This window comes from Tamandua tetradactyla, chromosome 24 (genome assembly GCF_023851605.1).
Source record: "Tamandua tetradactyla isolate mTamTet1 chromosome 24, mTamTet1.pri, whole genome shotgun sequence".
NCBI classification, from domain to species: domain Eukaryota; kingdom Metazoa; phylum Chordata; class Mammalia; order Pilosa; family Myrmecophagidae; genus Tamandua; species Tamandua tetradactyla.
In genome coordinates, this window is record NC_135350.1 from 22,895,509 (window position 1) to 22,916,070 (window position 20,562).

General features: G+C 37.0%; 1 protein-coding gene across 4 annotated transcripts in view; it reads left to right on the forward strand.

Annotated features, from left to right (window-relative positions):
- The window catches only part of PPP3CA (protein phosphatase 3 catalytic subunit alpha), a 350,999-nt gene that overhangs the window by 62,399 nt on the left and 268,038 nt on the right, over nucleotides 1–20,562 (forward strand). The gene's annotated exons all lie outside the window — the stretch shown is intronic.

The following is a 20,562-nucleotide window of genomic DNA, read 5'->3' on the forward strand; positions in this document are numbered from 1 at the left end:
TCAGAAATAAAAGAAGTTACAAACTTTTTGGGTTTTAATTTCATCATTTGTGAAAACAAACAGACAGGAAATTTTGCTAACGTTTTTCCAGGCTCTTAAATTCCATGACCCAGGAGGAGTCCAGAAGCTTTAAGTTTTGAAGTGACTTTAATTGTAAGAGTCAAAACCCTTGAGAATGCTCAGAAACCTATAAGATCTCACCCCAAATTGCTATTATACTTCCTTATTAAGATGTAACGGGTACCTTAAAAAGCAGACAAACAAATACAACCCCTCAAAACACATACATACACATTCTAAAAAAAAAAAATAATTTCTACTCCTAGAAGTTTAAGAAAAGAATAGGTATATGGTTCTTGCATACCCATATTTTGTTCTGGTTCTTCCTTCTGAAGTGTAAATCCCACATCCCACACAGCAATGTTCCAAATGTTCTGAAACAACTAGATTCATTTCAGTTACTTACCGGCCAGTATTGTCCAGTAGAACATTCTCGATTAAATCTGGGCAGTCCAGTATGGAAGCCAAAAGCTATATGTAATTATGAAATACTTGAAGTGTGTTAGTTCAACTAAGGAACTGGATTTCAAATTAAAATTTTAATTAATTTAAATTAAAATTTCTTGGTATTTAAGGGAATTCTGGGAATAACTGAGTCTCAGTCTTGAGAAGACTAGGAAGAAGCCAGAGCAGCCCTAATGTCTCAGGACCACTTTGGGGTTTTCAGGAGCAGGAGTGTTGAGCTCTCCGGTGTTGCTGTTAGCCTGGCTCAGATATTAGTGGCTCGCAGCTTGTGTTTATTAGACTGAAATTACAGCATCCTGGGAGAGAAAATCTGATAGTGTTCCAGTTTGGGTCCAGTGTCTGCCCCTGAATCAATCAACTACAGGTTGGGCTGCATACAGCCACAGTGAAAGTAGAGGCTGTGATAACAGTTCCCAGGAAGGAAGGAAGTGTGAGCCAGGCAGAAACCTCGAGTTGTCTACTACATTACTTATAAAAATCTTTTTAAGCACTAAGTTTTTAAATACAAATATGTGTTTAATACTTAAATACGTATTTATATGTTTTGGTTGCATGGGTGGTTCAGTGGTAGAATGCTTGCCTTACATGTGGGAGACCCGGGTTTGATTCCCAGACCATGCACCTAAAAAAAACACAGACTACACACACACATGCACACACACACACACACACACACACACACACACACAAGTTTTGTTAATTTATTTGTACTGCAGTGGGTTATTTACCATTTTTATTGCAAATGTCAAGAATTTCTTACTATATGTTGGGTAGAATTGCTCTAACCTCCGAGGCTAATAATTTATTATTATGTAGAAGGAATCATAGAACATTGCAATTAAAAGTAATGTTCTCTTTCTGCGGATAAGGAAACCAAGGTTTAGATACTGTGTTCTGCTTCAGATCACAAAATTAGTAACCATAGTAGGGTTAGACATTTTCTTTCATTTAAATCTATGCTTTTGCTCAGGTAAATATTAAAACCAACTCTTTGAAAACAATCCTTTGGAAATTTGGGTCTTTTCTGTAAATTACTATTTTTTACAAAATGGTAATGAAAAAGCTTGTCCAGTTTTGATTACAGATTTTTTATTTTAGGAGAATTTTTAAAGAATATAAAAAAGGGTTGATTGAGAACGTAATATTTGTGCCATTTTAACTTGTATAATTCTTATGTTATACATTTGAACAGAATATTACTTGACTCAGGTAAGCCAAGAACTAGTAGTAAGGAAAGGCCTTATGGCTAATTTTATTAAAGTTAGATTTCACATTAGTGTTTGATTAGCTGCTTCAAAGTCCATAGTATATATGTTGAGGAGTTCCCTGGGAACAGTTTGTCCCCTATGTAGATCAGCCTTCTTTCTCTGGTGTAAGGTGGGCGCTTTCCTTTAAACTGTGAAATTCAGCCAACTCAGGAAGGAAACTTGCTAAGGACAAGTTAATGGATTTTAATGAAGAATTCAGAAGTGTGATTCAGACACTAGTTTCAAGAAGAGGATGATATTAGAAGCCTAGAGATGAACTGGATCACAGGATATCAACTTGAGAACACACTGTGCTCCCTCTCATTTTGAATGGAGAAGAGAATGTAGGTCTTCATTTTCTTTATACCCGTATAAAAATGTCTTTATATTAACCTGAATCAGTCATCTAGGAAGAGCTCTAGACCGATAGCTTGATACATTTAAGTCCTCGCTTGAATTCTGGTGAAGTCTTTTTTTTTGTCTTTTTGGCATGGACAGGGTCCGGAAATTGGGTCCAGAAGTTGAATCCGGGTCTCTGGCATGGCAGGGGAGAATTCTGCCACAGAGCCACTTTTGCACCGCCCTTTGGTGAAGTCTTAGCATCTTTTCTCTCATCCTAATCTGCTTCACCATCTTCTGGCTTTCACAGATAGGATAGAAAGACTGCTGTTTTTTGTTTCTGTTTTTGTTTTTCTGTCGCCAGGTAAAGTGGTTATCATTGTTCATGCAGACTGTTGAAAATCCCCCCTATTCAAAATAAGTTTCAGCAGGTGATCTAGATTTAAATGACTTTGGTGGCAGGGTTATCTGTATGCACATGGAAAAATTGCAAGCTGCTTTTAGACTTTCCATGGATAAGAAGATAATATAATATTTTTGTTACCTGGACTAACTCATTCTAAGAAATGATATGGAGTAGAAGGATATCAAATTTAAATATCAATTTTTTATAGATATGGAAAGCACTACGAAGGATTGCTTTTCATAGGCTCTTTAAGGTCTAGTGGAAAGTACATTACATTCAAATTCTTCTCTTTCTGTTTCTTTCCCATTGGTGTGTCATTTGTGTCAGGTTGGGGGACATTGCCTTTCATCTCTATCAGCAGTAGTGAATGGGGGCTTCTGTTTATGGCCACACAGTCAGCAGAGCACATAGTAATCTTGGGAATCTAGTTCAAGAAGAGAGAGCCTTGATCACAAGAAAGCTTGCTTTTGTTATGTAAAAGCAACTATTTTCACAAAATGAACAGAAGATCATTTACATTTTTTATAGCAAAAGAGTAAAGTTATGGAAGGAAGGGAAAGGAAAAAGAAAACTGAATACAAATAATAGTTTTCCTACTTGAGTTGGACACTGTATATTTCAACACGTTCTCTTTATTACATGTGGATAATTAAAAACCCAGCTGTGAATATTCTAAATAACGTAAGATCTCAGCAAGCAACTTCTCCTTAGGGCAAAACTTCTCGAAGGAGTTGTCTGTGCTCATTGTCCTCAATTCCTCTCCTCCTATTCTCTCTGAACTCTTTCAAAAGATGCTTTTCCTCCCACTTTGCTTCAGAGCCTACTCTGATCAAGGTGACCATTAATCTCTGTGTTGTCAAGTCCAGTGTAGACTTTCAGTGGCCATCTGACTTGATGTAGTGCAGGCATTTAACATGGTCAATGACATGTCTCCTTGAAGCCCTTTCTTCCCTTGATTACCAGGCCATCACTCTTGGTTTTCCTCCTGCTCATAGGCTGTACTTTCTCAATCTTTTTTTTTGGCTTATTCTTCTCCATTTCTCCAACTCTTAACCATTGGAATGGCCTCGGCCTCAGTCTTGACCTCCTCTCTTTTCTATTTTTATGTACTTTTGAATCATCCATTCTTATATCACGTGAATCCTGATGGTTCCCAAGTTTTATCTGCAGTTTGAATCTTCTCCTAAGCCTCCAGCTTTATATATCCAAATATCTGCTTGACCTCTCCACTTACCCATCTAAATTAACTTGTCTAGAATCAAACTCCTGTTTTCCCTCTTTCTTTATGAACAGCAACAGTGGACTTCTTGATGTTTTTCCAACACAGAAAACATGCCCCCAGCTTAAGGCCTTTATTTATTCATTTTTAATCCATATATTTTACTCATCTGTCCATACCATAGATAAAAGAAGTATCAGACACAAGATTTTCACAATCACACAGTCACATTGCAAAAGCTATATCATTACACAGTCATCTTCAAGAAGCATGGCTACTGGAACATGGCTCCACATTTTTAGGCACTTCCCTCCAGCCTCTCCAATATACCTTAACTAAAAAGGTGATATCTATATAATGTATAAGAATAACCTCAGGTTAACCTCTTGACTCTGTTTGAAATTTCTCAGCCACCGACTATTTATTTTGTCTCATTTCTCTCTTCCCCCTTTTGGTTGAGAAGGTTTTCTCAATCCCTTGATGCTGAGTCCCAGCTCATTCTAGGATTCCTGTCCCACGTGGCCAGAAAGGTTTACACCCTTGGGAATCATGTCCCACATAGAGAGGGGGAGGGCAGTGAGTTTGCTTGTCCTGTTGGCTGAGAGAGAGAGAGGTCACATCTGAGCAACAAAAGAGGTTCTCTGGGGGTGACTCTTAGGCCTAATTTTAAATAGGCTTAGCCTATTCTTTGTGGGGATAAGTTTCATATGATCAAACCCCAAGATTAAGGGCTCTGCCTATTGCTTTGGTTGTCCCCACTGCTTGTGAGAATATCAGGAATTCTCCACATAGGGAGGTTGAATTTCCCCCCTTTCTCACCATTCCCCCAAGGGGACTTTCCAGCTCAAGGCCTTTGCATTTGTTGTTACCACTGCCTACCTTACTCTTCTCCCAGACCCCACACATAGCTTTTCTCCTCGCCTCCTAAAGTCTCTTCTCAAAATTAATGCTCTCATCCCAAACACTTACTCTTATTTTTTCTGTAATGCTTATTTTATGGTATGCATATTTATTTGCTTATTGCTTGTTTCATATTCCAAGAATATATGCTCTTTTTAAGCAGTGACTTTTGTCAGTTTTCTTCACTAATGCATCCCCAGCTCCTTGGACAGTTGCTTAATCCATAGAAAGTGCTCAGTGAATATTTGTTGATGAATGAGTGCATGAATATTGGTACAATGATGCTACAATTTAATACATTTTTAGCAACTGAAAATATGAAAGAGCTTTAGTCAGCTTTTCTCTGGAGGCTTAGCTTAAGATAACTATATGAATGGGGTAGAATGAAGACTTGGTTATGGCAAGGGTGATCATACAATTTATTAGGATCTCTTTACAATGAAGGACAACAGGCATAAACTGAGACTGTCCAATTCAAAACTTATCTATGCCATCATTAATACACATCAGCATTCTCAAGTAGGCCACATGTTGTCAGGTTCAGTTCTGTTTCTCAGGCCAAATGAAACTGATATCCCACCTAGACTGTATCCTGGATTTGATTTATAGTTGAGAGAGATGCTTGCACACACACACACACACACACACACACACACACACACACACACACACACACAGAGGAAGCACAGAGTTCAAGAATCCAGAGGCCATATGGCGTGGTCCATTTATGAGTAAGAATTATTTTTAAACCACATCATATTGAAGACTGGTAGAGAGGATGCTGTGGAAGGCATTGAGTCTGTCTTTGGGCAGTTAATGGACCAAATTCTAAGGGTCTAGAAATAGGCAAAATTTGAAGTGATGAGGTAATAACTGAGGGCTGACAAATGACAGGGAGATTATAAGCAAAATAAATAATCTTTAAATAAAATATATATTTAAAAGCCTGCTTACCTTATTATAAGCTTATAGTCTTTAAATAATAGCAATGGATAAAATGCACTGTTAACTTTACCAAACATTGAATTTTCAAGGCCCAGTTAAAATACCTGTTCTTAATTTTTCAATAACAGCTTTTACTTTTTATTTTTTTTATGTTTGTTGTTATTTAAGAGTTAAGAAGTGGGTCTCTCTCTCTCCATAGAAAATAAATAGATTTTTATGTATTAGGCAGCCAGAGTGGTAGTTTGCCCATAGTAGGTACTTAATAAATATTGTTGACCTGATTTGGCTGAAGATTGTCTCTGGAAAACAACGAAGACAGTGCATATTCACTGATCCATTTAATTTTTGGTTAGCATTTTTTGCAAGATTGTACACATCTCCTCTGCAGAAGTTATGACTGATTTTTTTATGTTTAATGCCTAACAGGAGTTTGGTGTGTTTGTGAATTGAATGTTTTCCCTAATTTATACCAGAAAATAGCTGAACCTCTCTGGAGACAAGAACCATTACCAACATCTGTCCACCTAGTTATCTAAATGTTAAGAACGGTGCAAATGGGACAGACCGTAGCATTAGGGATTAAAAAAAATCATGTTCATTTTATTTTAAAAAACTAATAGTGAAGAAAAAATTAAAAACATAACTAAATTGTGAAAAAAAGGTGAAAAAGGTTGAGAAGGCATAAGATGAATTTGAATTAAAGACTAAAACTATGTTAAATTATTTTTCAGAAAAAATAATTGGTACAGTCTCCTTTAAATAAAACTTTTATTGTCTAGTACTTCAAAATTGTGTGAAATGTAGACACCCTAATGATTCAGATAATGGCTTACTTTAACTTGGTGATGTCCTTGTCAGGTTACAAGTTTGAGAGGGGACCTTTCATTGGAGATACGTTTTATTTCCTTCACTGTTTAATATGATCAGGTTTCTATAACCTTGATACAGAACCTTGATAAGACATAAATTTGATGTCTTTACATTACAAACTTACAGCAAAGGGAACTGAGTGGCAATTATAAGAAATAGAGAGATAGGTGGATTTTCACTTGCATGATATTTTATAATTCTGAATCTTTGGTCTAATGAAAATGATTTATAATTACCTTTCTCTGGATGAATATTTGAATGATCTTCATACTTCAGTTTTTGTCTTCAATAATATTAAGTGTAGATATGTTGAAGGTACGTTGCTCTTTTTCTGAACTAGGTCTCGTGTTGGAAATAAAACTTTGTAATAGGTTCTCTTTCATGGAAGTATAGTTTTCTTAGTCTTATGTCTTCTTTGTGGTGGTATACAGGAACAGTGGTGAAAGGTTGTAACATAATGCCATACATGTTCCTCCAGGATTTGACATGAAAATATAGGCAACTGCTGAAAAGAATAAGGTGCTTCAGGGGCACATGATGAAGAAGCCCATCTGCAGCCCTGAGGATCAAGGAAGACATCCTGCTGGAAGTGACAACCCAGCAGGGACCTGAAGATGGGTGGCAGTTACCCCAGTGAGGAGGTGGTGAGGAGAAGGGGTGTGTAGGTAAAGGAATAGCCTGTGCAGAAGCTTTGAGTCAAGGCTGAGGAGCGTTTGAGGAAAGAAAGAGATGTTCTTTGTAGCTGGAACATATACTGTTAAGTGAGAGGGTTAAGAGGCTAATAAAGAATGGAGTTCACATACAAGGCTTTTAGGATATGTTAAATAATTAACCTTTGGTGCCCAATCACTGAAAACCATTCAGGTTTTTTTTTTTTTTTTTTTGAACTTTTAAGCATTGTGTGATTAGGAAATAAAAGTTGGACATTAATAATTGATTTTTTAAACTTTTTTGTATGGTATAACATATACACAAAGCAAAGATATAAAAAAAAGCTTTAGATTTCAAAGCATTCTTCAACAAGTGGTTACAGGACAGATCCCAGAGTTTGTCTTGGGCTACCATAAGATCCTCTCATAGTTTTCCTTCTAGCTGTGTACAGAATATAGGAGGCTAGAGGGCTTAAATATTTTTTATAATCAAAATCGAACTTTTCTCCTTTTTCTTGAAAAATAGCATATACACAAAAAAGCTATAAATTACAAAGCACAGCACCGCAATTAGTTGTAGAACATATTTCAGAGTTTGACATGGGTTACAATTTCACAATTTTAGGTCTTTACTTCTAGCTGCTCTAAAATACTGGAAACTAAAAGAGATATCATTTAATGATGCAGCAATCATATTCATTTGTTAAATCCTATCTTCTATGTATAACTCCATACCTGCTTTGCATACCTCTCTTTAGGGTTGTTTCGGCTATGGCAATTCTAAATTTTTGATATTGGAAGGGTCTGTCACTAATATGGGATAGGGAGATGGAACTATCTGATGTTCTGGAGAGGCTGGGCTAGGTTTCAGGACTTATCTGGACCAGGGACCCATCTGGAGGTTGTAAATTTCTGGAAAGTTACTCTAGTGCCTGGAACCCTTGTGCCCTAGATATTGTTTAGAATTGGCTAGAATGGTCCTAATTGGCGGTTGGCAGGCTATGATAGGCAGCAAGGTGTATCTGAAGCTTGCGTAAGAGCAACCTCCACAGTAACTCTATTTGAACTGTCTCTGCCACTGATACTTTTAATTACACTTCTTTTCCCCCTTTTGGTCAGGATGGAATTGTTGATCCCAGGGTGCCAGATCTGGATTTATCCCAGGGAGTCATCTCCCACGTTGCCAGGGAGACTTTCACCCCTGAATGACATGTCCCACATAGTGGGGAGGGGGAAGGCAACACTTGCAGAATTGGGCTTAGAGAGACTGAGGCTACATCTGAACAACAACAGAGGTCCCCTCCAGAAGTAATTCTTAGGCATGCATATAGGTAGTCTAAGCTTCTCCACTACCTACATAAGCTTCAGAAGAATAAGCCTCATGATTGAGGGCATGGACTATTGATTTAAGTGTCCCTAAAGTTTGACACAGTATCAGGGGATTCCTTCGTGGTAAGGTTTAATAGTTCCATAGTCTTTCTCCCCTCCCTCAGGGGACTTTGCCATTACTTTTTGATTATCTACTTAATATACTCTAGGATGTTTCCAGGTGTTACAATAGTACATACAAGATTAAAGGCCCTCTTTCTGATTCTGTGCTCCCTGTGTTTCAGTTGTTCAAATGAGCTATGCAAATAGGTTGAACAGGATTATGCACTACAGAAAATTTCAGTTCCAGATCAAATAAAACTTTCTTTCAATGGCCTCAAAGAGTATTTATGGTTCTAAATATAGATACTCTTCCTTACCCCTATGTTCTGAATTACTTGAACCCTAACCTGTTCGGCCTCATTCTTATCTCTAAATATTAGGTTGTATATATAAAACAGCCTCTCAAAATCCAGAAATAATAATCACCACTCCCGGCTTCATGTGTTTGCTCTAAAAGCTTATAATCTAGGCCCCTGTTTTCTTATAAGAATTTTCTAAAGGTGACCATATCATTCTTGTTCTTTTTTTCTGACTTATTTTGTCTCACCAAATGTTCCACATGTTCATTCACATGAATGACTTTGTTCCTTTTTGTAGCAGCACTACCTTTGTTCATAAGAATACACCATCATTCGCCAATCTACTTCTCCGTCAGTGCATCTTTCAGCCACCTGCATTCACCGGGCATCATGTAGAAGGCCCAAAGTTCACATTACATCAACATCCTAGATGAAATTCTTTAGATAATTTCATTGTTCCCAAGAGAAAGAAAACCAATAAACACACCCTTGCCAAACAGGAAATCTAAAACTCGTTTTAACACTTGTCCCTCCCCCCATTATTTACCTCTGCTGTTGCTGTGGTAGTGCTGGTTTCCTTTTGAACATGGCTCATGGCATGCAATAGCAGTTTTCCCCCTGTACCCTGGATTTAAACACTCTTTACACAAAATCATATATTTGAAATAATTCTAACAAGAACTAATTCACATTTCTAGTGTGAATCAGTGGAAAATGTAGGTCTATATAACCCCTTTCCATCTTGCTCATCTTCAATATAGTTATATTACTTCTAGACCCACTAGAGAATCACCTTCACTCCTATCTGTTCCCTAACATTGGAGTTCAACCTCATTAGGTAACGATTCACCTATCTCTAGCTTTTCTGTATCTCTAAGTACTCTATATTCGGAATTATAAGCCTCTGATTATACCTTTATACTGGTATAATAAAGCATATTATATGCTCTATTATATATAAATAATATATAATATATTATATTATATTAAAATATAAAAATGGAATCCTATAGTATCTATCCTTTTGTATCTAGCTAATTTTGCTCAGCATTATGTCCTCAAGGTTCATCCATCTTGTCATGTGCTTCAGAACATCATTTTGTCTTAGTGCTGCATAATATTCCAACATATGTATATACCACATTTTGCTGATCCACTCATCTGTTGATGGGCATTTGGTTTGTTTCCATCTTTTGATGACTGTGAATAATGCTGCTGTGAATGTCAGTGTACAAATGTCTGTTTGTTTTGTTGCTTTCAGCTATTGCTGGGTCATAGGGCAACTCAATATTTAGTTTCCTAAGGAACCGCCAAACAGTCTTCCATAGTGGCTGCACTATTATGCATTCCCACCAGCAGTACATAAGTGTCCCAGTTTCTCCACATCCTCTTCAACATTTATAGTTTCCTGTTTGTTAAAAAGCAGCCATTATTATAGGTGTGAAGTGGTATCTCATTGTAGTCTTGATCTTCTTTTCCCTTATAGCTAATGAAAATGAGCATCTCTTCATGTGCTTTTGAGCCATCTGTATTTGCTCTTCCGAAAAATGCCAAGTCATATCTTTAGCCCATTTTATATTTGGATTGATCATTATTTTGTTGTTGAGTTGTATGATTCTTTGTATATATAGGAAATCAAAGCTTTGTCTGCATGTGATTTCCAAATATTTTCTCCCATTGAGTTGGCTGCCTCTTTATCTTTTTGACAACATCTTTTGAGGTGCAGGAACGTTTGATTTTGAGGAGTTCCCATTTATCTATTTTTTCTTTTGTCACTTGTGCTTTGGGTGTAAAGTTTAGGAAGCCACCTCCTATTTCTAGGTCTTGAAGATGTTTCTGTATATTTTCTTCTAGATGCATTATGGTGCTAGTTCTTATATTTAGGTCTTTGATTCACTTAGAGTTAATTTTTGTGTAGGGTGTAAGATAGGGGTCCTCTTTCATTCTCTTGGCTGTTGATAACCAGGTCGTCCTTGCCCAATTACTGAAAAGACTATTTTTCCTGGTTCAGAGTATTTGGGGGTCTTGTCAAAAATCAGTTGACCATAGATTTGATGATTTATTTCTGCACTCTCGATTTGATTCCATTGGTCAATGCTTCTTTGTGCCAGGGCCATGTTGTTTTGACTACTGTGGTTTTATAATAGGTTTTAAAGTCAGGGCATGTTAATCCTCCCTTTCGTTCTTCTTTTTTAGGATGCTTTTAGGTATTTGGGGTCTCTTTCCCTTCCATATGAATTTGGTAGTTGGCTTTTCCAAATCTTCAAAGTAGGTTTTTGGAATTTTGATTGGCTGTATGTTGAATCTGTAGATCAATTTCGGTAGAATTGACATCTTAACTGTATTTAGCCTTCCTATCTATCAGCAGGAAATGTTTTTCCACTTATTTAGATTTCCTTTGATTTCTTTTAGCAATGTTATGTAGTTTTCTGTGTAGAAGTCCTTTATGTCCCTAACTAAGTTCATTCCAAAGTACTTGATTCTTTTAGTTGCTATTTTGAATGGAATGTTTTCCTTAACTGGCTCCTCAGTTAGGCCATTGCTTGTGTATAGAAATGTTACTGATTTTTGCGCATTAATTTTATATCCTGCCACTTGCTGAATTTGTTTATTAGCTCAAGTATCATTGCTGTAGATTTCTCAGGATCTTCCAAGTATAGTATCATATCATCTGCAAATAATGAGAGTTTTACTTCTTCCTTTCCAATTTGGATGCCTTTTATTTCTTTGTCCTGCCTGATTGCTCTAGCTAGAACTTCTAGCACAGTGTTGAATAATAGTGGTGACAGTGGGCATCCTTGTCTTGTACCTGATCTTAGGGATACTCAGTCTCTCTCCATTGAGTACGATGGTAGCTATTGGTTTTTTGTATAATCCCTTTGTCATATTGAGGTAGTTAACTTTGATTCCTATGTTTTGGAGTGCTTTTATCAGGAAAGGATGCTGAATTTTGTTCAGTGCTTTTTCAGCATCAATCGAGATGATCATGAGCATTTTATTTTTCAATTTGTTAATGTGCTGTATTACATTAATTGATTTTCTTGTGTGGAACCATCCTTGCATTCCTGGTGTAAACCCCACTTGATCATGATGTATAGTTCTTTTAATGTGCTGTTGGATTCGATTTGCTAATATGTTACTGGGAAAAAAATTTATGCATCTGTATTCTTTAGGGAGATTGGCCTGTAGTTTTCCTTTCTTATAGCATCTTTACCCAATTTTAGTATTAAAATGATATTAGCTTTAGAAAATGATTTAGGTAGAGTTCCTTTTTCCTCAGTTTTTTAGAAAAGTGTGAGCAGCATTGGTGTTAGTTCTTTGTGGAACCTTTGATAAAATTCCCCTGTGAAGCCACCTGGCCCTGGGCTTTTCTTTGTAGGAAGATCTTTGATGACTTATTGAGTCTCCTTAATTGTGATTGGTTTTTTGAGATCTTCTATTTTTTGTGGATTCAGTGTGGCTCGTCTGTGGGTCTCCAGGAATTTGTCCATTTCATCTAAGTTGTTTAGTTTGTTGGCATGTAGTTATTCATAGTATCCTCTTATGATTTCTTTTATTCCTTCAGAGTCTGTTGTAGCCCACTCCTTCTCATTTCTGATTTTGTTCATTTGCATCCTCTCTCATTCTTTCTTAGTCAGTCTTGTTGGTGACCCATCAATTTTATTGATTTTCTCAAAGAACCAACTTTCGGTTTTATTGATTCTTTCTATTGTTCTTTTGTTCTCCCATTCATTTATCTCAGCTTTAATCTTTGTTATTTCTCTTCTCCTATTTGTTCTGAGGTTAGTTTGCTGTTCTTTCTCAAGTTCCTCCAGGTTAGCTGTTAAGTTGTCGGTTTTTGCTCTTTCTTCTTCTTTTTTTTTTTTTTAATATGGGCATTTAGTGCAATAATATTCCCTGTCAGCACAGCCTTTGCCATGTCCCAGAAGTTTTGATAAATTGTATTCTCATTTTCATTCATCTCCAGACAGCTATTGATTTCTCTAGCAATTTCTTCTTTGACCCATGGATTGTTTAAGAGTATGTTATGTATTCTCCATGTATTTGTGATTGTTCTCATTCTTTGGTGTTTTTTGAGATCCAGCTTCATCCCATTGTGATCAGAGAAAGTGTTTTGAATAATTTCATTATTTTTAAATTCATAAAGACTTGTTTTGTGCCCCTGCATATGATCTGTCCCGGAGAATGTTCCATGAGCACTAGAGAAGCATGTATAACCTTGTGCTTTGGGGCACAATGACCTCTATATGTCTGTTTGGTCAAATTCATTGATCAAGTTATTTAACTTCTCTATTTCCTTGTTGATTTTCTGTCTGGTTGTTCTATCTATAGAGGAGAGTGATGTATTGAAGTCTCTTACTACTATTGTTGAGACATCTATCACTCCCTTCAGTTTTGCCAATGTCTGGCTCATGTACTTTGTAGCTCCTTGATTGGGAGCATAAACATTTATAATTGTTATATTTTCTTGGTGAATTGGCCCTTTAATTAGTATATAGTGTCTTTCTGCATCTCTTATGGTGTCTTTACATTTAAAAGTCTGTTTTGCCTGATATTAGTATAGCTACTCCTGCTATCTTTTGACAGCTTGCATGGAAAATCTTTCTCCATCCTTTCACTTTCAATCTATTTATATCCTTCTGTCTAAGATGAGTCTCTTGTAAGCAGCATTTAGCTGGATTATGTTTCTTAATCCATTCTGCCAGTCTGTATCTTTTAATTGCTAAGTTTAGTCTGTTTGCTTTCAAAGTTATTACTGAAAAAGCGTTTGATTCCACCTTATCTTTTTAATTTTATTTGTCAGATCTGTATATTCTTTTCCTCCTTTCTCTTTGTATTCTTTAAATTACCCTTAGTGTTACTCTTCAGTTCTGTGCCTTCCTCCAGACGTCCCTCTCCTGTCTTATTTTTTTTTTCTCCCACAGAACTCCTTTTCGTATTTCTTGTAGGGCCGGTCTCTTGTTGAGAAATTCTTTCAGGTCTTCTTTGTCTGTGAAAACTTTAATCTCTCCATAGTTTTGAGGGACAGCTTGGCTTGGTACAGAATTCTTGGCTGAAAGTCCTTCTCTTTCAGGGTCTTGAATATATCCTACCACTGCCTTCTTGCCTCCAGTGTGCTAGTTGAGTAATCTGAACTCAGTCTTATTTGATTTCCCTTGTATGTAGTAGATTGTTTTTCTCCTGCTGCTCTCACAATTTTTTGCTTCTCTTCAACTTTTGATAGACTGATTAGTATATGCCTTCGGAAAGGCCTATTTGGATTTATTCTGTTTGGAGTTTTTGGGCTTCTTTTACTTGTATATTTATGTCATTTATGAGGGTTGGGAAGTTTTCCCCCATTATATCCTCAACTACTCTTCCTAGCCTTTTACTCCTCTCTTTTTCTGGGTCACCAGTGATTCTTATATTTGAGCACTTTGTTTTGTCTGTCGTTTCCCTGAGTTCCCATTCAATTTTTTTCCATCTTTTTTTTGCCATTTGCTGTTTTGAGTTTTCAAAGTCAATTATTATCCTGTCCACTAAATCACTTATTCTTTCTTCTGTCTCTTCAAATCTGGTGTTGTGTGCCTCTAGTATGTTTTTTATTTGGTCAACAGTGTCTTTAATCTGTGTTATATCTGCTATTTTTGTATTATTCTTTAAAATTCCTCTTTATCCTCTTCTATTGTTTTCTTAATCTATTTTATGCCATTTGCTATCCCACTTATTTTATTAAGTAGAGTTGTATGAACATTTTTGGTTAGTTGTTCCAATGTCTGTATCTCCTCTGGTGTTTTAATTTGATCATTAGGCAGGGCTTTATCTGTCTGTATTGTGATATGCTTACTGATCTTCTGCTGTCTTGGTGGCATGTAAATATCTTTACTGATTTAGTTTGGGAATTGAGTTCTTTCAGTAGTCTAAGGCCTTGTATTTGTGGGAGGGTTGTACAGCAGGGAGCAGTGCACAGGGTTGGCTCTCAGTGTGGTGATTTGTTTCAGGGCAGGTATACATGTGGTTTTGGATGTTACGCTGATGCTTGTGAACATGGGCACCCAGCGGCCTGGGAGGATGTAGCTGTGTGGGTGCACTGGTCTGTGGTACGTAACCCTGTTGCACCCTCGTCTAAGGCACGGGGCCCTTTGTGTGCATGTGTAGAGCTGTGACAGCAGGTTGGCATTATGCCTTTGTGGATTGGTGGCAGATATGATCCTGCTGTGGAGGTCAGCACTTTCTCAGAGCTGGGAAGTGTGGATGACGGCCATGTGCATGCACGATTCTAGGAGTGCTGTAAAGTGCGGTTTCCAAAGCTGAATGATGTGACTTGGGGCCCAAGTACATGTGTTGGCCTGGGAGTGCCGTAAATGGATATACAGAGCTCAAATGGGGCAGAATGAGAGTGTGCAGCACTGTGGGCATGTGGTGGGGGTAGCCTAGGTATGAAGGTTAGTGCCTGCAGCCTTTATGCACTGCCAGTGGCCTGCAGGGAGTGGGGTGTAGGAGGCACTGCTTGGGAGGGGTGCAGGAGAAGTAGGTTGGGCTGTACTTGGGGGGGGTGTGGGGCAGGTATGTGCGCTGGGGGCTGCTGAGTTCGAGGCACCTGGAGCACTGGGAATGGGAGCAGATGATGGGGTTCTTGTGCGTGGGGTGTGGGGTGAGTCGGAGGTCATAGGGCTTTGTTGGTGAGGGTTGTGTGCCCAAGGAACATGACCTGGCTTACTTCCTAGTCCTGGACTCCCCCCACCTGTTCAGTCCCTTGGATTCCACACCTCCGTACGAGGCTCCAGTTTTCTGCCTCTCAGTTCTTCAACCTTTGCAACCAGGGCTGCCACATTTGGCTCAGAAGGCTCTCCTAAGTCAGCCACACTCCTGAATTGCCACCTCATTTATCCTCCTGTTCCTTCTCTAACTTTTCCGTGGATTAGGGCTAAGCTCTAGCTAGTCTATTCAGCCATCTTCCTAGAAGCATCTTCATTGGATTTCAAAGTCTAAGAGTTATTTATCTTTAGGGGTATTGAAAGTGGCAGTAATAATTGATTTTTTAAAGACTTTAAGCTTTAAGTTGCTATCATCACACATTTCATTTCATAAATTGTAAATTGTTTATTGCTTAAATTGGCTTGGATTATAATAATCACCTATTAAATTTACAATAATTTAAATGAAATTTCACTTTAGTTTGATTGTTGGTCTTTAATGAAGGTAAAGGCTTAAATTAATTTGAGCATTACATTTGTGGTAAGGAGACTTTCTTTAAAGGCAGAAAAACTCTGAAATATTTTATTAATGTAAAAAATGTATGAAGTATTCAAGTATTCTTTGTATATAACTTGTAACATTCATGCCATACTATAAGTACACTAAAGAAAGGATTAAAAGAAAAAAGAGAGAGGATGTATTCGTGAACTGTGGAAAGATCGCATTTCTAAAGAAGACAGAAAGTAATTTGGTTTAGTATTCCTGCAGTTGGTTTAGTGTTCCTGCAGAAAAACTGTGGCCTAAAGTACTAAATAGTTAAGCAAATCTTCAGTCTGATTAGTTAAAATTAATCATTGAAAATGTATTAATTTGTGAATTTGTCACAAAATAATAACTGAGATGGCCTTCAATAGTAATTGAGTAAAGGTTGCCAAATAGACTGGACTTGAACAAATTTTTTTAACTATAGTTTATTCTTATTATTTAATGTATTCTATTTAAAGAATTTTCCTTCTTTTAACATAAACTGATTTTTAGGCATCTAATTTGTTTACTGAACTAGGCAAAAAAATGTTTAAATTATCATAACCAACTTTGTATTGCCCCCTGGTTCAGGATGTTTTGACTTCTTCATCTTTTCTTTAGTCTGCAGTGTTGACAGGTACTGTCATTCCTGTAGAAGTAAGAACAACCTAAGGCAGTTTGCTGAAAGAATTCTACATTTTCCTCCTTTATTCATTCTGACTCTAGAGATTTGGTATATATCGAAATTTTGTTTTGAAGAATGGAGGTACAAAACTGCTCCCTCTTAGGGTTTAGTTTCTTAACTAAATTATATTAATTTAGTGTGCTATATTAATAAAATAAGTGAATAATTTAAATTATTACTTTTCCTTTAAAAAATAAAGTGTGAGAATGAAAGGATTATATTCTTCATTAATTCTTTATATTAAGAATAATAGTAACCCATTATTATGCAGGTGTTGGGAAGGTACAAAAAGTCTGGATTTAAAAGTACTATTAGTTTGTATTTTCAAAGCATCACTTAATGTATACCGTACTTAAATCTATTAAGTCCTTGTATTAGTTTGGTAAAGCTGACAGAATACAATATACCAGAAATGGGATGGCTTTTATAAGAGGAATTTATTATGTTACAAGTTTACAGTTCTAAGGCCAGAAAAATGTCTAAACTAAGGCATCCAAGAAAAGATACCTTGGCTCAAGAAAGGCCAGTGTCTACCACATTGGAAGGCACATGGCTGTCATCTGCTGGTGCTTGTTGCTGGTTCTGTTGCTTCTATCTTCTGATACCATTGGTTTCCTCTCTAAGCATCTGTGGACCTTCAGTTAGCTCCTCTGGTACACATCTGTGGGTTCTGGCTTCCTTAGCATCTCCTGGGAAGTCACATGGCAATGTCTGTTGGGCTCTTTCCATGTCTAGGTATCTGATCTCTCTGTTGGCACTCCAAGCATCTCCAAACATCCATGTCTCTGTCCCCTCTGTAGCAACTGTTTTCCCAGAGTCTGTATCTAAAGTTTCTCCAAAATGTTTCCCCTTTTAAAGGACTCTAGTAAACTAATGAAGACCCACCTTAAATGGGTGGAGTCACATCTCCATCTAATCAAAATGCCATACCCACAATTGGATGCCCCACATCTCCAAGGAGATAATCTAATTAAAAGTTTAGATCAGGATTAAAACCTGGCTTTTCTGGGGTATGTAATAGTTCCAGACTGGTACAGTGGTCAGTTGGAGGATCCTAATCAAAATTTGCAAAATCCAATGTCTTTGAACTAGTTATGGTCTTCAAATCTGGTACTACTTCAAATGATCTAAAATCAAACTGGAAAGCTGTTATTTGGTAGAAGCTCTGAAGGCATTTTAGTTCTCTTCTGTACCCTTCTCACTCAGATGTTCTTGGCTCTCCATTCCAACCTGCCACAGTTTGTTCATTGTCTGCCCCTTTCAAAGTAATTCCCTTGCCGTAGGGAAGGTTTGAAAGTGTTTGGGTTACAAAGAGTTTCTCTGTAAATAAAGTAAGTGAATATTATGCTGGCAACAGAGTGTGTCATTAAGCAGGTTTGATAGCCTACCAATGGTGAACATTTTTGTTTAGCAAACACTTGCATAATCCGTACTCTGGGCCAGGTATTTTTTTAAAGTACTTTATGTATTTCAACTCATTTAGTCTTTGGAACTGGCCAGTGTTATTATTCACATTATGCAGGCAAGGAAACTGAGGCACAGAATAGTTGGGGGATGGAATTGAAATCCAGGTAATCTGACTGTGTTGTGTGATCATGATTCTGTGTGTGTGCTGCGTCTAAGCTTTAGGGGAGGGTCAGTATTGAAGTATAAAAAAATAGTACAATTATTTAAAAGTACTATCAATAATTGTTATGAATGTTCTACACCAGTGCAAGGTGGTAGTGCTTGGGTGTGGTATGAGAATCCTGTATTTTATGCAGGATTATTCTATAAACAAACAAACAAAAAAGAGTGGACTGTAATGGAATTGAAATCCAGGTAATCTGACTATATGATCATGATTCTGTGTGGACTGTAATGTTGAAACATACTAGTGTACTGTAATGTTGAAAACGTTTTTATTTTTCCCTGGGATTAGTATGTGCTCAGTAGATAAATGAATCTTGGAGTAGTTGCCTTTTTCATCCTATATATTGCCCTACATCCTATATATTACAGGGTGAGGCACTAAATCTTACGAAGGTATTCAGACTTCGATGCCTAACAGAACTGGGTTTTTAAATTTTTTTGTGTGCTGTATGGCGGGGTCACATTCCATTATTTTCCATATGAGAATCCCATTACTGTAGCACCATTTGTTGGATTTTTGTTTCTTTGTAGAATTTTGTTTGTTTGTTTTGCTTGTTTGTTTCTTTTTTGTGAAGTGCGTAGACTGGGAATCAAACCTGGGTCTCACTGGTAGGTGAGAATTCTACCACTGAACTATCCTTGCACCCAGAACTGGGTTTAAACCCTGATTGTCAGTTATTTATAATTCCTGAATTCACTTATATTCTAAGCATATTTCTTCAAATATAAAATGGAGCTAATAATGCTCAATAAAGTAATTATTAAACAAGATCATTTAATATAATAGATCAAATATATTTAAAGCATCAGATAAATGATGTGTACTCTTGTTAATAAAAAGTCCAAATGGTGGGCTGACATTAGACTTTCCTCTAGTGAGAAGTTCACATTAGTGTCATTGAATTCAAAGGTATTCACTTTTTTGTTTGTTTGTTTGTTTATAGAATAATCCTGCATAAAATACAGGATTCTCATACCACACCCAAGTGCTACCACCTTGCACTGGTGTAGAACATTTGTAACAATTGTTAATAGTACTTTTTAATAATTGTACTATTTTTTTAAACAGTAGTTACATTTGTTACAATTCATGAAAGATTATTAAAATAGTATTACCAATTCCTGTCTATAGTTTAAAGTAGGTTTATATATTTACCCCATATACCTCCCTGTCATTGTCAGCTTCATGTATCAACTTGACCAAGTGGTGGTACCTGTTTGTCTGGTTGGGCAAGTGCTGGCCTGTCTGTTGCAATGAGGACATTTCATAGAATTAGATCATGATCACGTCAGCTGCATCCGCAGCTGATTCCATTTGTAATCAGCCAAGGGGAGTGTCTTCTGCAGTGAGTGATGCTCTTTCTAATCACTGGAAGCCTTTTAAGGAGGATTCAGAAGAGACAGGCTTCTCTTCCTGCTTTGGCAGGCGAGCCTCTCCTGTGGAGGTTTGTCCAGACTCTCCATCTGAATCGTTGGCTTCACAGCCTGCCCTGTGGATTTTGGACTCTCCATTCCCATGGTCATGTGAGATACTGTTATAAATTTTATATTTGCGAGTGTTTCCTGTTGATTCTGTTTCTCTAGAGAATCCTAATATACTCCCTATTATTAATAATACCTTGTATTAGTGTCATAATTCATTAAAGAACATTCTTATACTTGAACTCTTAACTATAGTCCTTCAGATATAATAAGGTTTACTGTGCTGTACTGTCCTATATTTTATTCTTCAGTTTTTATTTTAGTAACATATCCATCTGAAAGTTTCCCCTCTTGATCACATTCACCAATACAGGTCAGTGCTGTTACCTATACTCACAATAATGTGCTGCCATAACCACCATCCATTTCTAAACTTTTATCATCAGCCCATCTAGAAAATCTATACAAATTAAGCATCAACTCTCCATTCCTTAACCTCAGTCTATCTCCTGGTAACCTATATTCTAGGCTCTAACTCCATGAGTTTGCCAGTTATAATTAGTTCTTAATAGTGAAATCATATAATATTTGCCCTTTTGTGTACAGCTTATCTCATTCAACATAATATACTCAGGGTTCATCTAAATTGTCCTACATATATCAAGACTTCATTCATATTTACAGATGAATAATATTCTACTGTATGTATAGACCACATTTTGTTTATCCATTCATTGGCTGATGGGCACTTGGTTCCTTATATCTTTTGGTAACTGTGACTAAAAGCCT